Source organism: Zosterops lateralis (genome assembly GCF_965231275.1).
Source record: "Zosterops lateralis genome assembly, chromosome: 9".
In the NCBI taxonomy this organism is placed as follows: domain Eukaryota; kingdom Metazoa; phylum Chordata; class Aves; order Passeriformes; family Zosteropidae; genus Zosterops; species Zosterops lateralis.
The window spans coordinates 2,544,045-2,552,833 of NC_139769.1; the positions used below are offsets into that span (position 1 = coordinate 2,544,045).

The 8,789-nt window shown below is 48.0% G+C and overlaps 1 long non-coding RNA gene across 1 annotated transcript; it reads left to right on the forward strand.

The window, feature by feature from the left end:
- The first annotated feature begins 1,135 nt into the window (after nucleotides 1-1,135).
- Nucleotides 1,136-5,770, forward strand: LOC310912919. Its single transcript, XR_014590744.1, has 3 exons — nucleotides 1,136-1,188; nucleotides 4,179-4,291; nucleotides 5,664-5,770. It is a non-coding gene; the product is annotated as an uncharacterized lncRNA (long non-coding RNA).
- Nucleotides 5,771-8,789: the final 3,019 nt, after the last annotated feature.

Consider the following 8,789-nt stretch of genomic DNA (forward strand, 5'->3'; position numbering starts at 1 on the left):
GTCCTGCCTGGGCGCGCGCGGGCGCTGGTAACGGCCCGGCCAAAGGGCTCGGGTTCGGACCGTACCATTTGCATGGGGAGAAACCTTCACCTCCCCGCCGGCGGGAGGTGGATTTGTCCTGCTGTGACCACGCCCTCTGTGTGGCTCGACCAATCAGAGGCGGCCGCTCAGTCCGCCCGCCCCTTTCCTCCCCCGCCCTCAGGGCCCGGCCCGCAGTGCCGGGAGCGGCCCCGGCGGAGCCTTCCCGCGCTTTTTCCATAAAAACCGGACATTCCACCGGGAATTTCCATCGGATCCCGCCCTAAAGGCTCTACCAGCACGCCTGTGCAGAGGGCAGTGAATATAGTTATCGCTGAGGTTGTTAAGGCTGCAAAATTGCTGGTTCAGGGATCGCCGCACTAAAAAAAAAAAAAAAAAAAAAAAAAAAGAATATGGAAAAAATACGATAGATTACTGCATTCTGCTCTTTAAACTGCCCCATCCAGGACCTCCAGTTTATACATAAAGGATGCACATTGCTTATACATAAAATTTTTCTAACAGGAAGATTTATAAGTTGTTCCCGTAAGATATTTTATAGGATTAATTGCATAACTGACTTTAAGCATTACCCATATCTGGGCTTTGGGGTGAATTACCCCAAATTTGAGTGCTCAAAAGCCAAAATTCCCCAGGACAAGCTGCTGCTGCCTCCCCTGAGCGTGGCACTGTGCTCTAAGCACTAAAGCAAACTGAAAATCCACAAAATCACTTTGTTCTTGCCGTCTTGGCAATACTTTTGGAATTTTTAAATTTTTTTTACTGCTGCATAAATTCATTATTATAGTAGGTCACTATCCCAAAATACTTACATGAATTATGGAAGGAATTGTGTGTATTGCAGCAGTCACGGACATGATCCTGCACAAGTTTTAGGTTCTTTTGCAGGTAAAATATCGATGTGTGGCTGCACATCCAGGGTTCAGATATATAGATATATAAAGGGGAATATATTGATTTATTTCCTTGGCCTGTGGGATCCCCAGAGCTCCAGAAGCTGTTGGGATTCAGCATTCCCACTAAACTTGGATGGATTTTCCCCCTCAGCTCTGCCATGTGAACTTTAGCTCCCCTCAGCAAACACTCCCCCAGTTAATGGACACTCAGGACTACAGAGGTTCTTTTGTGTCAGACAAGAGTCTTATCCAGGTGGGTGGTGCCCAGAGGTCGTGGAAGTGCTCGGCTGATTAATGAAGTGTTTAATTAAATCTGTGTGACGCTGCTGGTTCGAACATTGGCCGAGGAGTCTCTTCGCTGGCAGCTGGAAGGTGCTGGGCAGTCAAACCTGGGGCTGTAATGAGAAAATCTCGGAGTGTTTGGGCCTTGAGAATGGATTCCAGGCTGGAATAAACTCTGAGGGCAGAGCTCCAGGGGCTCCAGGCTGGAATAAACTCTGAGGGCAGAGCTCCAGGCTGGAATAAACTCCGAGGGCAGAGCTCCAGGGGCTCCAGGCTGGAATAAACTCTGAGGGCAGAGCTCCAGGGGCTCCAGGCTGGAATAAACTCTGAGAGCAGAGCTCCAGGGGCTCCAGGCTGGAATAAACTCTGAGGGCAGAGCTCCAGAGGCTCCAGGCTGGAATAAACTCTGAGGGCAGAGCTCCAGGGGCTCCAGGCTGGAATAAACTCTGAGGGCAGAGCTCTAGAGGCTCCAGGCTGGAATAAACTCTGAGAGCAGAGCTCCAGGGGCTCCAGGCTGGAATAAACTCTGAGGGCAGAGCTCCAGAGGCTCCAGGCTGGAATAAACTCTGAGGGCAGAGCTCCAGGGGCTCCAGGCTGGAATAAACTCTGAGGGCAGAGCTCTAGAGGCTCCAGGCTGGAATAAACTCTGAGGGCAGAGCTCCAGGGGCTCCAGGCTGGAATAAACTCTGAGGGCAGAGCTCCAGGGGCTCCAGGCTGGAATAAACTCTGAGGGCAGAGCTCTAGGGGCTCCAGGCTGGAATAAACTCTGAGGGCAGAGCTCCAGGGGCTCCAGGCTGGAATAAACTCCGAGGGCAGAGCTCCAGGGGCTCCAGGCTGGCTCAGTGTGATACACAAGTGCTGTGTGTGACCCAGGCTGTTCATCTCAGCCAAGGTCTGCCCTGCCCGGTGTGTGCTGCGCAATCGGCTTCGGCAAACATGAGAGGAGACTATTTATAGCCAAGGGTTTTACGGTCTGAGAGTCTAAATCCACGTTAGGCAATTCCTCGTTTCATGTGTTAGCTAAACTCCAGGTGTGTTCGTGCCTAGGAGCACCATCAGTGACATTGGGAGGCCGAGATTTGGGGGTGAAGTCAGGCTTGGGGACATTTCCAGGTTTGGGGACATTTCCAGGCTCGTGGTTTGACTTTTCAGGGCAGTAACTATAATTGTGAGACACTCTGAGGGATATTTAACTATCAGTGAAGGAGGGAAGGGAGATGTTTGCAGAGCAAATTTTGAGGACTGGAAGTGCACACAGCATTTCCCATGGTGGTTATGAGGCTTTGTTCTGTGTATTACTTTTTTTTTTTTTTTTTTTTTGGCTAATGAAGCAGCCAGCTCAGTTTTCATAGGTATAATCATTATTTTAATCAACAAATGCATCTGCCACACAAGCAGTACGTAGGTAAACCCAACACCTCTCAGAATACTCACTCAGCACACGTTTGGAACAACTTTACCTGCTCTTTTTCCACAGTGTGGGGACAAATGCTCCCCTTAAAGAGGTCTGTGCTGAGCTCTTGAGCAGCCCAGCAGAGCTCAGTGTCAGGTCTGCTTCCTGCATTTTTAAAATTAAAATTAAAACTTCCTGTTTTATTTTTTTCTACTGCTAATTTCATCTAATTACATATAACCCTCACCCTGCTCTAAATAATTTCTCTCCCTTAATATACTCACAAATTGCTCCCTAATTCCCCATCATCGTTATTTTGACCAAACCATGCATATGTCATTTTTAATTTCCACTCCATATTAGTTCTCTCTGGCTTTGAGAGACAAAGCCAATATAATTGTGAGACACTCCGAGTGATATTTAAGCTTCAACTCTAGATGGAAATCTGGAGTGAAATCTTAGCTGCAGGTCTGTTAGTTAATTGATTTTTTTTTTTTTTTTTTTAATTAGGCAACACAGTCTCACTTCTGCCTCTTCTTTTTTCTCTCTCACTTTTCTTTGATAAGTTCATCAGCTGTAATAATCCCAGTCCAGGTCGTTGTTGTGTCCAGAGTTTGGGGCACAGGATCAATGCAGGCAGTGCCAGCCCCTGGATGCCCAGGACATCCTGCTTTGCTGATTCATTACAAAATGCCCCTGAAGCCATGATTTATTTTCAGGAAGCAGAAGCTGCCCTGGTAGGGAAGAAGCTTCACCCACCAGCCTGACATGGAGCTGTGCTGCCTCAAAGACACCCACACAGCTCCATCTCAGACCTGCCATCCAGCAGCTCCTTCCCACCGAGGAAAAACCCTCAGCTCCCTGAAATCTCCTCCTCACCAGCCTCTCACCCTCTCAGGTTTTTATGCCCCCTCTTAAAATACTGCTCCCTGTCAGTGCTTAATGCAAGGAAATTTTTCCAGCAGGAAAAGGTTCTGTTTAAATGCAAGGAAATGGGGATTATTTTTTTCCTGTATCTCTCCAAACCCACAGTAACACCTAATTAAATATTTATGGCAGCTTAGCACGCTCCATAAAGGAGCTGTTGTCTAGAAGGCTCTGAAGCTTCACTCCATACAGTAAAGGAGTGTTTCAGGCACAGGCCAAAGAAGGAGCAGGTGCAGGAGGCAGTGATTCCTTACGTAGGGTCCTGAGGCACTCCAGTGTGCAAAATCAAATTATGTCTTGTACTATGGACTTCACAGCCATGAGTTATAAAAATAGCTGTGCTGGGAGACCAGAAATCTCCACAGGCACGGCCAAAAATAACCACATGAAATGCCTGGAAGGAGCAGATTCCCCAGAGATGGGATTTCTGGAGTCCTGGAGGCAGCATCCAGTACAGAGCAGAATTTCCAGTGGGGGAAAACCTCCCCAGCCTTTAACTGTTGCTGAATCATATAAATCCATTTCCAGAGCCTGCAGCCCTATCAGTGATAGGCCTATAAATCTGTCAGGGCTCTGTGGTATTGTTAGAATTATTCTGTGAATTTTGGTGCAAATTATGTGCAGACAATGTGCTCTTTCAGAGGCTTGGATCACACAGGGACCTCGGGGTGGGAAGTTCTGCAGCCCACGCTGGGCAAAACCCATTTCATTCCTGAGGAATACGACTCTTGGTCAAATTCCCCACACAGAAAAGGTAAGAAACCATTCAGACTAGTAAGAATACTGACTATAAAACATCAGGACAGGATTGGCTTCAGGCACAAGGAATAGAAATGAGTATTTAGGGGTTTTTATTGTTTGGTGATCCCCACAGTTCATACAGACTCTGTGCCCTTTCACAGCCAGAAACAGGGACAAATTGTCCGACTTGCTTTACTCCACAGGAAAGGAAATCTGACTCTTCCCACAGCAAGCAGCCTGGGAACGTCACAAACCCTGAATTATCCCTGCTTGACGAGCTACATCTGCTTTCAGAGGATCTCAAATCATTCCATAACCCTGCCTTTAACTTCAATGCTGCTGCCTCGGGGCACGGGGGAACAATTTGGCCACTGCACAACTCCAGTCCCTGTGAGAGCAGCACCTCTGCAGGGCTCTGCCTGGCTCTGGCAACAAAACAAGATGAGTTTGGGCAATCTGATGTCAGACTGATGGGGTGAGGCAGCAGCAGAGCCACTGTCTTCTATCAGGGGTGAGATCCTGGTTTGGGTCACAGAGCAGCTCATTCCCACCTGGGGACTTACAGCAGCCTCAGCCTCTGCCAAGTAAAACCTGGCCCAAAACCTTGACCTCTTGGGCCAGCTGTTTTCTGGCATCCATATAGATACAGATTTCAGGGGAGGCAGGAAAGAATAAATCAGAAGTTGTTACAGTTTCTGTAAACTCCACGGAAAGCCTGCAAGGAGCTCCTTTAATTTCAGCTTTAGAAAGCAAATGTCAGCTTGGAGGCCTGAGCCACAAACCATGAGCTTGTCTATGCACAAACCATAACAAGTTCCTCCATGTGGGAGAGTTTATAAGTTTGGAGGTCAAGGTATTTAGCCACTGATAGCACAGTCTTGGCTCTCATTTATCTCCTTCTTAGGAGAAAACAGTTGGATTGTGACCTGTGACCTTCCTAGAGCTACATATGCATGTGTGATATCTCAGAAAATAGCAATAATTGCACCCTAATGTAGATATAAAGTAGATTAATTACTTCACTACAATATAAACCTGTGGTTCTGAAAATCTGCCAAAGGCAAGAGGGTTCTGTGGCCAGGTCTGAAACAGAACATTTCTCCTGAGATCTCTCTGAAAGCAAAGCTGCAGGAAAAAGGGGAAGTTTTGCATGTGGTGCTATTGCATCTTTAAGAGTGTTTTCCCAGCTTTTCCCTGTCTGTGCCTATTTCCTTCCACAACTCACAGCCTGTTTGACATAAATATGGATCCAGAGCTGCTCTGGTAGCAGAGGCAGTGCAGTTTGCTACTATGGGCTGGAATTCACATCAGAAGGCAGGTGCTACATTGCAAACCATAACCAAAATAAAAATCCACACAAAATCCCTCCCCATCTCAGTTCTCAGGTCGGAATAGCATCGCACAGAGCTGTTACTCACTCCTGGAAGCAGAGGAAGGAGGAAACCCGACCTGCACATGCTTGCACCATCTGCTGGCAGCATCTCCACTGACAGATATTCCTAGAAGGGATTCTGTAATTCCTCATCCACACCTGGGCACGCGAGGCCACCGTTATAAAGGTTTAAGTTTCAGGTGAGGAGTTGTTTTTCTCTATAGCAGAGCCACGTTTTAAGGAATTACACAGAAAAGTGACCCCAACACAGCCACCTCAAGCAGGGAGCTGCAGAGTCTGTGCTGGCCAGGTCTTGTCCCCACCACAGAGCCATCCCCTCCTGAATTTCTGAACTCCCTGCTGGAATCTCAGCTGAAGAACTAAAGGGATCCTGTCAGATTCCTTCCCAAAGACTTGATAGATATTAAAATTAAATACGGCCCTTTGTTACAGCCACAAACATTATAATGTGAGTAAATGAGTAACTCAAGTGAGAGAAACTCGATGAAAGCATTTGTGATGTGGAGGTGATGTTGTGATGTGCAGGGATAGATCAGTTCCTCCTTCTGCTCCATCCCTTGGTACAAGGAGAGGCTTTAAGTGTGTCACAGGTGGAAGGTGTCCAGGAAAACCAACATCTCCTCCTGCAGGCTGCAGTCTGTGGAATTCACAGCACCAAGAACATCACTAGATGCCCTTGCTTGGCTTTTAAAGAGAATAGACTGTTTTATAACAGGTAACACCTTTATCCCTGCAAAGCCAACAGGTCACATTTGACCCTTCAGCCTGGAGGATGGAACTGGAGGAATCTCTGGGGCTTCTCCAGGTGCAGCTGCTGGGGAGGATTACAGAGTTGGCCCCTGAGTCATCAGGCACTAAACCACTACTGAAGGGCAGGAACTCCCAGCGTGGTGACTCACTGGGAATCAGACCATGGAGCAGAGGGACAAATGACACATGAGTAAAAATCCAGGAAACCAAAGCTGAGGTTTGGTTACAGAGAACAGCTGAGCCTCTCTCTGTTATGTCAGTGGGTTCTCTTTCCTAAGAGGAGCAGCATCGCAGTAAGCCCAGAGTCATGAACACACACCTGTCCACAAGAGGTTTATGGAAACATGAGAACCACTTTACAAGGGACAACTGAACAAAGAAATTCCCTTTGAGTAGATTTGGAGTCTGTCAATGGATGTGTGAATTCCAGCTGTGGCTGTGCCAGGGCCACCTGAGCTATGAGCAACAACATTTATTGTTCATTGCAGAGTCTCAGACTGGTTTGGGTTGGAAGGGACCTGAAAGATCATCCCATTCCACCCCCTGCCATGGACAGGGACACCTTCCACTATCCCAGGTTGCTCCAAGTCTTGTCCAGCCTGACCTTGGACACTTCCAGGGGTGGGGCAGCCACAACTTCTCTCAGCAACCTAAATACTTGCAAGGACATAACAATTTATTTTTGGGACCACAACTACAGCAGATTTATTTGCCAGGCAAGCCCACGTGGCTTGATGTGAACATCACATGGGTGATCCATGTGCCATAAGCAAATGGAGTCTTTTCCATGTCACTTGGGGAGTCACAGGATGTGCACAAGCAGGGTGGCACAAGGCTGAATGAGCAACAGGTTAGTTCTTGAAGGTTGTTCTTTCTCCTGGACACAGAGGTTGTATCTATGCTCCACAATTTTTCCTGCCTGCATCTAGCTGTCTGAGATGTGTAGGGGAGCACTGGGTTTGGGATGTGAAAAGAAATCAGTCAAGTTTCATGATAATCATGGCTTGATCCATAAAACCCTCCCAAGTGGAGCTGCTTTGCTGAGTTGATAGTTGTATTCCTGCAGCACCCAGATACTGGCAGAAGCATTTTTATCCTGTTCATGCTGCCAGCCAAAAGTGGAAGGCCACAGGCATGGTGGGTGGATGGGGCAGGGTTTTGGCATTCCCAGACCATACAAGGCAGCTCTGTGAGCACGGCAGAAGGTTGCAGAGAATCTACAAAAATGGATGTTGGCACAAACGTGACATCCTATAGAACAATAGTGATCCTGTACTGCCTTTCCAAAGGGGCTGGATCAGCCCCTGCCCTGGCACTGCAGGCTCTGGACATGAAATCAACTCTGTTTTCCTCCCAGCACAGGACAGGAGCCTCTCCCTGCTCCTGTCTGGCTGCTCTTGGCAGCTGCAGGGCCCCCAGGAGGGTCTGATCCCACCCCTGCAGGGAAACCTCCTTCCCCAGGGAAGTCCCTTCCCCATCCAAACCACCATCCACCCTCTGAGGCATTACAGCCAGCCACCAAAGTCCAGTGCCTCTCCTAAAAAACACACACATAAAAGCAAAATCAGGTGGTGAAAGGCTGTAGGAAACCACATTCTTCTCGTTGTTCTTTTCCCCTCTAATATTGACCTTTGAAAAGGAGCCCTTGGGCGGATCCAGTGGACTGACCTCCCGCCGTGGAATTTCACCTAGTAATTTCTGTGGCACACAGAAATCCTTGGAGCGGCTTGTCTGGCTTCAGAAGTAAAACCTAAGTGCCTGTGGCTTGACAAATAAACAATCTGAAAGCGATTTAATGACTCACAACCTCGCCTAAGAATAGCTGAACTCTGCGAGATGGAAATTGGGCGCGGGGAAACGCGGCCTCCGACACTGCCCGAGCTGAGAGCTGGAGGACACAGTGGGAGATGGGCAGGGAGAGTCTGTGGCTGCATTCCTGATGTCCCCTCCCAGCTCCTGGCAAGCAGCATCTCAGAGGATTCTTCAATATTCCTGTTTATCAGCCACCTTGGAGCGTTCCCCAAATGCACCTAATCCGCTTATAAACAAATTATCGGGTTTCGTTTGTGCAGACAGCAAAGTTCTCCTCGTTTGTCCCGGTTTGTTTGAAAGCACCATTTATTCTCTGGGATTAAAGAGGGGTCAAACTTAGCCACATCTCTGTATTACACTTCCAAGCACCTACAGCTCATGGAAAAGATTCTTTTCCTTCCAGTTATTGAACAAGTGAAACCTCAGTGACTGAAATGAGGAACTGGGTTTGGCTGTTTCCTCAAAAATGGGGTTTTTTGGTAGTTGGTGCTTTTCTCAGGCACACTTACAGAAACGTGAGCTGTTTGAGCTGCCACCACAGCTTCTTACCCCCTAC